Here is a 12,752-nt window from a genome sequence, read left to right as displayed (position 1 = left end):
AAGATCATTTCATTCACGTGTTCACGTTACCCATCTTGCTGTTGAAGGACGCCCAACATGTAGTTCGTCACTCACATTTGTTCTTCCATTTAGCATTTTAGTTGTGATCATGAGGTATGACAATGCATTCTCACCATATACCTCAACAATTTGGCAATGAATTTCATAACAATTATTGGACTACTGAATGCACTTCTATGCTGGACAAAACCACTAGAGGATACGCCATATTGTCAGTGGACACTACACACGTACTGAATGTTGTACAGAATTGCTGCTGGGATAGCTTGAAGACAACACAAGTGTTACCACCACAAGACATCCCTTTCAGTTATATCCCTTATCCCTTTATCAATATATCCCTTTCAGTTCAAGAACACAGCAAGGCTGACTCAAACGGAGCATGTTTGTATGCGCAATTTTTACATTATTTTTTGATGCATAGATAGAGGTTATGAAAGATACATCTACATACAATTAAGAACGTAACTTATTTAAGATTAAGTTATTTATTACAATTGAAATTATTTGTCAGAAATACCTTTCACCCAAGTTATGTTCCTGTAAGTTACACAGAACAGTCACCTAAAATTTCATAATACAGCATTGTACAAGTGTAATATACATTATTTTTGGACTAAGTAATTGGTTATTGTATATAATTATGGCCTCACCTATCAATTGGCCAATTTAATGTTAATGAGCATTAGGTTATGATAATATCTTACAAAGTTCTATTGGTGAAATCATTAGTTACCTAACCTTAAGCTTAACCTTGACCTAAACCTAAGTAAATTTAATTAACAAGTTATATACTTTCTGAATAACGTATATTGCACTTAAGCTTAACCTAACTTAATATAGTGAATCTAATCTCATTTTTAATTTAATTAACAAACTATTTACTAAAAAAATATTTCTTTGGTTCGCACTGTGTCAGGCTATGTATGATTATCATAAAGAAATTTGGTTGAAGGAAAAATGACGAGAGTAAAGAGCAAGATACGAGGGCTGTTTAGAAAGTAAGGAACATTGCCACCAGGCGCACGCTAATTGCGTATTTATTGGTGTGCTCTCGTGCTCGGCACCTCAGTCAGCATCCAGCCGTGACAACGGGAACATCTCCACAATGCCCGTTTTTTTTATATACAAATTTGAAATGTGTGCTGCAATCGAAAATTCCGCCAGATGTGAGGTGCGGTCTGCGATTCGTTTTTTGTTGGAAAAAAACTTAAAACCAATAGAAATTCATCGGGAACTGTGTGAAGTGTACGGGAACAACGTAATGAGTGAAAGTTCTGTCAGGAAGTGGTGCATTCAGTTTAAAAATGGCCGAACAAACGTTGACGATAAAGAGATGAGTGGATGTCCGAGCATTGTGACTGACGATCTGGTCTCCAAAGTTGACGAAAAGATTCGTGAAAACCGCCATTTCACAATAACTGAGCTTACTCTATTTCCCACATGTTTCACGGACTTTATTGTTTGAAATTGTTTCACAGAAGCTAGGCTACCACAAATTTTGTGCAAGATGGGTGCCAAAAATGCTTGCAGATCACCATAAAGAACAACGAATAGGAACAGATTTGATGTTTTTGGAGGCCTACCACAGTCATGGAAATGCACTACTGGATCGAATCGTAACAGGAGACGAAACCTGGGTGAAACATGTGAATTGTGAGACAAAATTACAGTCCATAGAGTGGGGGCACACAAGTTCCCCTAAAAAACCAAGGAAATGTCTGCAAACTTTTGATCATGGCAACAGTGTTCTGAGACAGGCAAGGTGTTCTTATTGTGATTTTCTCGAGCGTGGTGCAACAATAACTCTGAGCAGTACTGCCAAACATTGCAAAACCTTAGGAGAGCTGTCCCAAAAACTAGCGCCGAGGAAAATTGTCATCCAAAATTTTGCTTTTGAATGACAATGCCCGACCTCACACGGCAAACCGTACGCTTTTTTTTATCGATGGGGAAATAATTATTACTATATGAAAAAAATTAATCTAGCGCGTTATTCGCATCAGCTGCGTATTGGCCGTTTCCGCTCTGTCAGTACTCCTCGTGCGATTCAGTAGCATGCGCTGTGACTTGCGCGCCGATGTGATGAACCGCGCTAGATAAATTAATTTTTTTCATATAGTAATAATTATTTCCCCATCGATAAAAAAAGCGTTTTTGAAAGGAAATTTGACAGAGAACACGATAGAAATATTAAAAACTTCATACGCTGGCAATTGTTAAAATGAAATCTGTAGCTCAAATAGAACCAGAGTTATGAATTTTTTAAAAATATACTACAAGCCAAAAATCACCAAATTCTTAAATTTTCAATCCTTTCTATTTTCCAAAAAAATGAAAAGAAAAAAAAATCCTGGAATAGGTATATTTTGTCGTATAGAACACGTAAAAAAAGTTTTAGCTAAATCAAAAATGTGTCGGTCAGAAAGGTGTTCGGTTTGTAAAAGAATGTCCCATATATATATATATATATATATATATATGTGTTTTACATATATATGTAAAATATATATATAAAAATATATATATAAAACATCTTATCTTATGTACCTATAAACCAATGTCCTGACTGACAGTTTTATCAACGCCCAGAAAAACTACAGAAGATAAATTGATGTACAAGTTATTAATATGGTGTAGGTGCACACAAGAAAGGATTTTTTGAAATTCCGAGTATAAGGGTTAAAAATGAAGTAATAAAGAAATTTATTTATTTTTTTAATTTATCTGTAACAGATGAAGATATTAACTTGATTTTTGGTGTGTGTAAATATCTTCAAACAAATTTATAGATTTTTCGAAATTCAACCTAGAAAGGGATGAAGAAAGATAAAATAATATGAACAATGATTGAAAATTTTCCCCATATCCGACTATACTAAGTGAGATATACACATGATTTGGTCTTCTGCAAATATACTTCAGATAAATGTCTAAACATTTTCGTGCTTTTTTTAATTTTAATATTTCACGGCGTAAATAACAAATTGTTTTTTTTTTTACATTTTTCCCTATTTTTACTGCTATTTAATTAATCATTATGAGATTTGGTAGCATTATGATGATAATTTATATAAGTGATTCTGATTATGTGTTTCGTGAGCAAGACCACCATGGGGAAACAGTTGGATAAGTACAGGACCATATTCGTGGGTTCTGTTCTTGCCAAACTGTTACTCTGAAGAAATTACAATACACTGATTTTTTTTGCAAACTGAAAATCTTTAATTGTTATTTATCAGTATTATTCTCACAAGCATGTGTTTAATAAACACATGGGGGTCGAGGGGGAACAGTCCCCTGTCTAAACATCCATATATATATATATATATATATATATATATATATATATATATATAGTACATACATGTATAAAATAAAATTTATGGTGACAATAATTTCGCAATTTGGTTAAATATATATTTAGAATAGCAATAAATAATAGACATCTATAATAAATAGAAACATAAATTTCAGACTTTACTGAACGAAAACATTATTGTATGTCATGAACTTTAACATGGTAATTACGTTCAATAATTAAAAATCAATCGCCTAGTAACAATACATAAATTATAATATGAAACTCGTTACTTAACTAAAATAAACATATGACTTATAAAGTATACAAATAATTGGAATTATTTATTAAAAATATAATAAATTTTTAATTTTTCCTAAATACGTATTTTATTATTAAATTCTCTTCTAAAATTTCAAACAACTTTTTTACTAAAGAAAAGTGTTGCAGATTGTAAAGGTTATGTATTTTATTATTACTAATTTAAATATCATTTAGGGTAAATTAATTTTTGATCATAGTAAGGATATTTATAGAATTTAATGGAAAAGAAAAAAGTAAATATTAAATTTTAATGTATTTTATAAACCACAATATAACTACGTGAGCTTTATTTATAATTAATAATGTTTATAAGTTAAAATAACATATATTTCTTTATATTTAATTTTGTTTATACATACAATATTTCAATAAAAATAATATTTGTTATTTAAAATACATAATTTTGATTATTTTTTCCTGAGACATAATAAAATATATAAATAAAAAGTATAGTGCACACCAACTGAGAATTATACTTTTTATGGTGGTATAATCTAAACAATAAAGCAAATAATATAAAATTATTTTTTAAACATTTATTTAAAAGAATATAGTTAATGTAATAAAATTATTGTACTTCACACATCATCATGTTTTGCATAATTAGGTTTATAAGTATAGTTCACTATAGACAAAAAAGAAGTTTCATTCTCTGAAGGAAGGCAAAATATTAATTGAATTAATAAATTCAATTAATATTTTGCACAGACTCTCCTCTCCCGTAACTAAATTGAGATAGAGAAGTTTATTAGTAAAACATTCAGAATGAAGAATAGATATAGTAGAACCTGCCTATTTATTACTATTTAATTGTGTTAGAATGGTGCAGGTGGTTAAGCAGCTTAAGCAGTGTTACCTTCCTATAATAGATTAATAATTGGGGTAAATTTTAACTAATAGCTCTCCAGTATATTCCCTGACCACTGTTCTGTTTGAATTTTAATTGTAATATCTGCAGCAGTAAGAAGAATGAGAACTGACAGAATGGACTTTTATATTGTTATTTATGTTGGATTAGAAGGAAAAAAATATTCATCCTAAAAATCTTTTGGCTCGATGTTAATTAATGTAAGGTTAGAAAAAAAAATGTTGGTTAAGTAAGGGTCAAACATAACATTTTGAATTCACAATTAACAAAGTCTATTATCAGTGAAAATAATCTTAATTAGTTGCTCGGGCGTAATGTTTTGGATCAGACTTAATAACTTTTAACAAAAGTCGGGTTGTGCCTCCATGAGGTGTGTCTGGATATATCTGGAAAAAATAGGAGAAATTTGTTTGGTGAATTGAATCTAAACAAACTTCACAGCTTCATTTATCATCAAATCACACCTCACTAGATCACATCTTCAGTCCCATCACAAGGGAGCAACACCAGAGTTCAGAGAAGGCAGCGAAGGGAGAGTTCACAGGCAGAGAAGGCATTTGGATACAGTGGGCTGCCACTTAGAAGATAACATACAATCATAAACAAGAAAAATACGCAAATCAGGTACATTTCCACACACAATGTAAGCTCGCTCATGTAGACTGGTAAACTAAAAATAACTGGCCTAAGGGACCAACACAGTTCTCATCAGGGTCTGCAGGAAATAAGAAACACTGTCCAGGACACCATGGAATCCAAGGATATAGGCTTTAAATGCATCAGCATAGATGTTAGCACAGGGACTGATTATGTACTAGCAGTCTGCATGCAGTGGCCTCTGTTACAAGCAAACTAAAAACATTGTCATTTCTGTATGTCTTTTCAGGTATGGTAATATGTAAAATAACGTTAATATATAAAAAAAGTTTCATAAACTTGCTGTAGCATAATTGTCGAGATTTATTTTAAATATATTGATGTGATCTAGGCCTAGTTCCTGTTGTATAGCAACTAATAATTTTAGAATCATTCATGAATTGTGCATGACTAATGTGCTATTTATGAATTGTAAACACAACTACAGTTCTAAGAATTTCATTTACTTATATTTAATCTACTCTAATGATTGCGCTGTGAAGAATCATAAGTCACACATCACTTGTAATTATGTTCTAGAAGTGGTTATTATAGAAACATTTATTGCATTGTATATTTTACTTAATGAAGTGAATAGCTCTTAGCAATTTGTTTTTATTTGTTGTGTTATTTTCACTGAAGGTTTTATTGTAAATTCAGTCATTTAAATTTTTAATATTTCAATAAGGTTATTTTCTTTTAAAATGCCGAATTTAGGAGAAAAGGATACAACAGTTTGTAGTTAGGCGAGGAAAATCATATTCAATGTTTACAACTTCTTTTTACAAAACGATGCCAGAACCATAGTAGTGAGGAAGGCTGAAGTGCTGAATATGGTTGTTCAAGTGACATAACTATCAAAATGAATGATCCAAAGAATTATAGCAGAAGGGAAATCAAATGGAACTGAGAAGCCAACCATGTTTGTTTCACCGAGAAAACATGTTAATCGCCCCAGTGCTGTGCGCAATTTAGATTCATCTGACAAGAATGCTTTGAGGCATTTAATAAATAAATTTTATATAACCGAAAATGCGTTCCTACTGTAAAGATAATTTTGCAAAAAGCCTCCAAAAGAAAAATTAATTTCAAAGGGAGTGAAAGATCTTTATGGAGAATATTACATAAAATGGGATTTAGATGGAAAAAACAGAAGACAACACGAAAATACTGATAGAACGGCACGACATTAAAATGCAAAGAATGAAATTTCTATGACAAATTTTCCTATTTTACGAAGAAGTAAGATAAATTGTAAACAGATGAAACCTACATTCACAGTTGTCATGTGACACCAAAATCATGGGTCGACATGACAAACAAACCTTCATGAGGGACTGAAAACACCAGTATCAAAGAGAGCTCACTATTAATAATTGTTCGTGCCAGCTGTAATAAAGGATTCATTAACAATACTTTTCTTATGTATGAGTGAAATAAGAAAGTTGATTATCACAAATTGATGAGATTTCGAAAGGTACATAAAATGGTTACGGGAAAAGTGTATACCCAACTTGCCACCTTAGCCAGTCATTGTACTAGATAATGTATCGTACCACAATGTTCTGCTACAAAAGCAACCAAATTCTAACTCTTTAAAAAGCAATATGATAAATTGGTTAGCTGAACAACAAATTAACTGTTGTGCTATGACAAAGAATGAATTATATGATATAAAATTACATAAAAAAAATTAAAAGAAATTTCTGAGATGACATTTTCTAAAAAATTAAGGTCACACAGTTCTGTGGTTGCCACCTTATCACCCTGACTTAAATGCCATTGAAATGATTTGGAATCAAGTGAAAGGGAAAGTAACTAAAAGAAATACAACTTTTAACATGTTTCATGCTCTTAAGTTAGCTGAAGAAGAATTTCATATAAAGTGTCTGAGGCTGAGTGGAGCGATATTTGTGAGCATGTTAATGTTGAAAAAAAATACATTGAAGATGAACATTAATATGTTGTGGACATCGGCAGTTTTGTGATAAATGTAAATTCAGAATCAGATATTAGTTCTTAAGAATCTACTAATGACAGCAACTTCAGAATTTACCAGAGTACTTTAAAATAATAATATTAATTGGGGTATTAAACTAGTTTTAATTAAATAATGTCGTATGTATTTTTGGTTATAAATATGATCTATATTAAACTGACAATGTTTTCAGTCTGCTTAGTACCATGCCAAAGGTTTGTTGAATGCTGGTAGTTTTTTGTGCCAACTTACATGCCAATACGACTACAAAGGTATATGTGGGAAGAGAGTGATGAAAAATGTCCCACAGTTTGAAATTGGCTTTTTAGTTAGCCTCAAAATCATTAACTTCATACAAGAATTCAAGTCACAGTCCCCAAGAATCTCAATATTCACCCTAAAAACATTTAGTAAAATCTACTCTATAATAAATTCCCATTTACCCACTTATAATAAAAATAACTCTCCAAAAGACCATAAAGAAACATAAAAGTTCTGGGATCTATTCAACCTGACTATAAATAACATACTGATAAACCATGATACCATGACATCATCAGAAAATGGCTTGCGGAAAAAAACAGACTCTTTGATTTCTGCAAAAAGTGTATAATCTCGAAATCCACATGTTCAAAATGAAACATCAAAACCTGGGAACACCCCCAATACACTAAAGGAGAATGGCATGGCAACTAGGTCATGTCTTCAAGGACAAACACAAACACCACCACAGGACAAACAGACCACTATGTGGTCAAAATTAAATTTATTCCCCAAAGAAAGTAACAGCACCAAGCCCCTAAAACTAAAAGAAAAGTGGACCCTACCCAATTAATTAATAATGAAAATGACTAAAAAGCAAAAAAAAAATAATTATGGATAAACTCAAATAGTCAACCTCAAACAAATCGCAGAAGAATTAGCCCCAGTAAAATTTTGTAAAAAACGTAAATGATGGAACAGCAAATGTGACAAAACAGTGTTGATAAAACGTCAAGCATGGCTATTTCACCATTCCCAAAAATCAGGAACATCCTTCAACAAAATTTAGTAAAACAAATAAAAAAACCATCCGAATACTAAGGAGAATAAAACGACAAAATAAAAGACAGACACACTGAAAAATATAAATACAATATAATATAATAAAAGGCATAAAGACGTTAATAGAACGTAATAATAAAAGACAAAGTTAATAGAAGAATTCAATGAAACACAGTCAAGAGATTACTGCTACAAAACCTCCAAAAATATGAACCCCCCTATACTAATAAAGAATGAAAACTGTAAACTGGCCCATATCAATAAAGAGAATGCAGAAATCCTAGCTAAATAACTCAACAAACTCCTAAATTGCAAAGAACAGACAGAACTCCAGAACAGACAGACAGAACACCAGCACCACCAGAAAACATCAAACCTCCCATAATAAAAGAAGTCTACTAAGCACTGGGTGAGATGAAGAATTATAAAGCAGCAGGAGAAAATCAGACTTTTGTAGAGATCTGGAAAAATGCTGGGAGATCAGCAAAAATTGCCCTCTGGATCAAATAACTACTACCACAACTCTGGACAACAGCCCGCACTAAAAAAGGGGACAAACCAGAAATTACAGGGCAAATCTCACTCCTAGACACAACATATACAATTCTTTCAAGAATTATCCTCAACAGGATTGGTTCACAACTCAAGATAGTATACGGAGAATACCAGGGAGGTTTCAGATCCTGGAGTAGTGTCCAGACCAGATCATGAGTCTCAAACTAATAACGGATTACAACAGTAAAAGAAACAGAGGTATGGTGATAACATTTGTAGATTTCAAGAAAGTTTATGACTGCATCCACGAAGAATCCCTACCAAAAATTCTAAGTCACCTCAGATTACATGCCAGATTAACAAACATGATAAAACTGACCTTCACAAATACAAAGTTGAAGGTTAAATTCAGAGGCGAACTCTTGGAACCATTTCAGATCAAAAACAGGACTGCACCAAGGTGACAGGCTCTCGCCGCTATTATTCAACTGTACTCTAGAAATGATAATAAGGAAATTACTTAAAAAATGCCCCCCAAAAGTAAAAATAGGCTGAAAAATCAAAATCATTTGCCAACGACTTGGCACTGCTAGCAAAAAACATAGACAAAGCTAAATCACAGATATTAGAACTTCAAAATAAAATTGATCTCAAAATCATTCGAAAAGACAGAAATTATGCCCCAAAATCAAACATGATTAAAAGTAAACCATAAATGGTAATAAAATCAAAATAGTAACCAAATTTAAATACCTCAGAGAGACAATAAAAAACAACCTAAATGAAAAACCTCAAGCCAAATAAAAAGAAATAAACTAGCCAAACCTCAAAGATTAACCTGGTACATTTGCAATAAAAAATGTCTTTCAGTAAACGCAAAAATAAGATACTACAACACAGTTATAAAACCAGAAGTCACTTATGCAACAGAAACACTCTTCCACCTGAACAAACTATCAAAGACAAAGACTCCAGGAAATCGAAATAAGAATCAGAAGAATCTGCATCAATGAAAAGTACCAGAAAGACGGGCAATGGTGGATTGTGCATGACAAGTCATCTACAAAGAGTTAGGTATCACTATGCGTAAGAGGAAACTAGGATTATTTGGACATATCATGAGGTTGCAAGACTCATAAATTCACTTCTAAACAGTTAATACTGTGCAATCTAGACTCAAAAACCTGTCTAGGCCATGACAGGATGCAGATGGATAAGAAAAATAAGAGAGGATCTGAAGGAATTGGACTTACACCAGCACAGATTAAAAAAAATTAATAGAGAAAAAAAACTCGTTTCACACTCGCAAGAAAAAGCTCAGATAAACATTTTCAACAATAGAAAGGGCACATATATTGGACTGACTAAAGTGATCCTATGTGGCCATAAAAGATAATAGTACTTAGTTGCTAAAAATAAGAAAAATAAATATAATAATGAAAGTAACTACCAAAATATATTTTAAGCAACTACTAATTGTGTATATTTAAAAGTAAATTTCTTGATTCATAAATTTCACATTGTTCTGTATGACTTTTAAGAAAGGAAAATAGTTAGAACTGTTGCATGAATAGATATTTGCTTAAAATGAATCCTGCTTATTATAAGAATGACAGAATATTATTTAACCATAATTATTGTGAAATTCCAAATACTAAATAAATAAAAAATTATTTCTTGTTATTATTAATTTAATGTTATTAATAATTTACGTTTATAACTATATTTATCTGACAGTATTTAATCAAAAAGAGTTTATTTTTTGGTTTTTATGTAACTAAAAAAAAAAAAATAATCAGATGAGATGATGTACTGTTATACAATTGAAGAGATAACCCGGTAAATATAAAATTAAGACCATACTTTTTCATCTTTTGTTTTATTCTTAAGAAACTTAATTCCATGATTTGTTTTAGAAGACTAAGAGAAATAATGAGAAGGGTAAACAACACAATGTAATCTTAACACTATGCACTGAACATAAAATGGTGTTTTTATTTAAACTGGCAGTTTTATTGCCCAGATTCAAGATAGTGTACATGTGTGCATGTAGGTATGTTTTTAGATCTCTTATATTCCTTGAAATTTTTTTTTAAATTAAGTTGTAAACATACCTGTTGGAATTCCTGTAATGTGCCTTACACAAAGTTCAACAGTTCAATTTCCAACTAAAAGTAATTAATTACTTTATTTTGCCTTTAATTTCATGTCTTTTTATTTTAATGCTTTGTGATTTACTTAAGACAAAGGAATTATGTTAAAAATACTGTACGAATCTTGTCATTAATTCACTGAGAAGGCATGAATGCAATTATTTTACCAGAAATATTAGCATTATTGCATTTTTATTACCACATTTAACTAGGCAGTAATCAATCATATGTTTATATCTTCCTCATACCTTGCACTATTTATGATTTTAAAAAAAAATTATGATTGATTGACAAGTGGGAAAAAACTAACAGTAACGCAGGAGTAGAGATATGGAAGGCATCTTTCTCTTGTAATTGTGTGATTGAATAAACATCTGCATCATTCAATTTAGTTTTAGAAGTGGTGCCTGCTAATCAAAACTTTCCTTTTGTTTATATCAGTACCTAACTGTAAGGCATACTAATGCGGTTATGTTTTCTCATTTGGACATCCAGCATGTGGTTCATCTTGTGTGGTTGTGTAACTACATTTGAACTAACTAAAGCAAAAATATTGTAGTTTCCAAAAACATTATTGAATTTTATTATGATATCTTGAGTCGTCAAAAAACGACAGTGTTTAATTACTGTATAAGTTGTTCCCTTAAAATAGGTATAAGAAATAAACTAATTTTTTTATGTCATGAAAAGAATCACACAAAGGGGATGGAAAAGCTATGTTCCCGACTGCTGGCTCCTTTGTACAAAGCAAAGGACAATTAGTACAAAGACTATCTGCAAAGGGCAAACTACCAACCTCTTATTAACTCCGTCTATCTAGAGGAACAAACTCTGCAATTTCTCCCTTCAGTTATGCAGTGCCAACAATGTGTGGAGAAGCTATGCTTGTCAACTACCATATCTTAGTTATTAATTAATTCTGCCATCTGCTGCTATTGCAAATAATTATCAAATTCTCCTTTCAATAAAAACAAGAATTAAGATTACTTATTTTTATTACTGTAAACCAGCCCAAATGAAATTATTATTACAAAACTTATTTAATATTATTTTTAAATGGAGTTATTCTTATTAAACAAGGATATCAAAAATTTATAAAAAAAAAGTATTTTAAAAATACTTAATTAAAGAAGTGATGGATTTAATCATTACTACACATTTTCAAGAAAGTTCAAAAATTATTTTTCTCTTAGGTACAAAATATAAAATTTTCTAATTCAAATTTTAAAACAATAAAATGATTATGATTTTAAATTTATTTACTGAACAACATGGCAAAACATGATAATGCTTTAAAACTGTTAAAAATAATAATCTACTTACTTTCAAATAAATTCATTTTAAATGTTGTAGATTGTCACCGCTGGCTGCTAAAGGTCAATAGTACGCTGGAAACTGTATTCAACACTGCTTACTTTTGTGATTGTAAGGAAACATGGCTTTAGTTGCAGTCTAGTTAGTTATTTTACACATTTTTTCCAGGATGTAACGCCAAGAGTTAAATATGCAGTTTACTGTTCTGCTTGAATTACGTTTCTTTAATCACAATCTGTGAAGGGTGTTACTTTTAGTTACTACTTAAATTTCCCTTTAACAACAACAATCACAACATCATTTAGCCTCATTATTTACATTAATGTAATGCTATAAATGTTTGAATTACTTTTATAATAATATGGATCTTTGTACGTGTATTATTTTAAAATATATTTTTAACATTTATAACAACTATTAAAATAAAATAAAAATTCCTAAATCTGCTGTCTTAGAAAGGAAATAAAATTATATGTATATAAAAATTACTAAATACAACATTATTTAAAAAGCAATATCATTTCTTTTATATATTAAGTTATCGTTTTTATTTTTCTCTGATTTTCTTTTATAATAATTATTATTCCAACATGTTAGATGCAGTTCTTTTTTCCTTTG

The sequence above is a fragment of the Lycorma delicatula genome, chromosome 9 (assembly GCF_047948215.1).
Source record: "Lycorma delicatula isolate Av1 chromosome 9, ASM4794821v1, whole genome shotgun sequence".
NCBI classification, from domain to species: domain Eukaryota; kingdom Metazoa; phylum Arthropoda; class Insecta; order Hemiptera; family Fulgoridae; genus Lycorma; species Lycorma delicatula.
Note: the sequence above shows the minus strand (reverse complement) of the source record.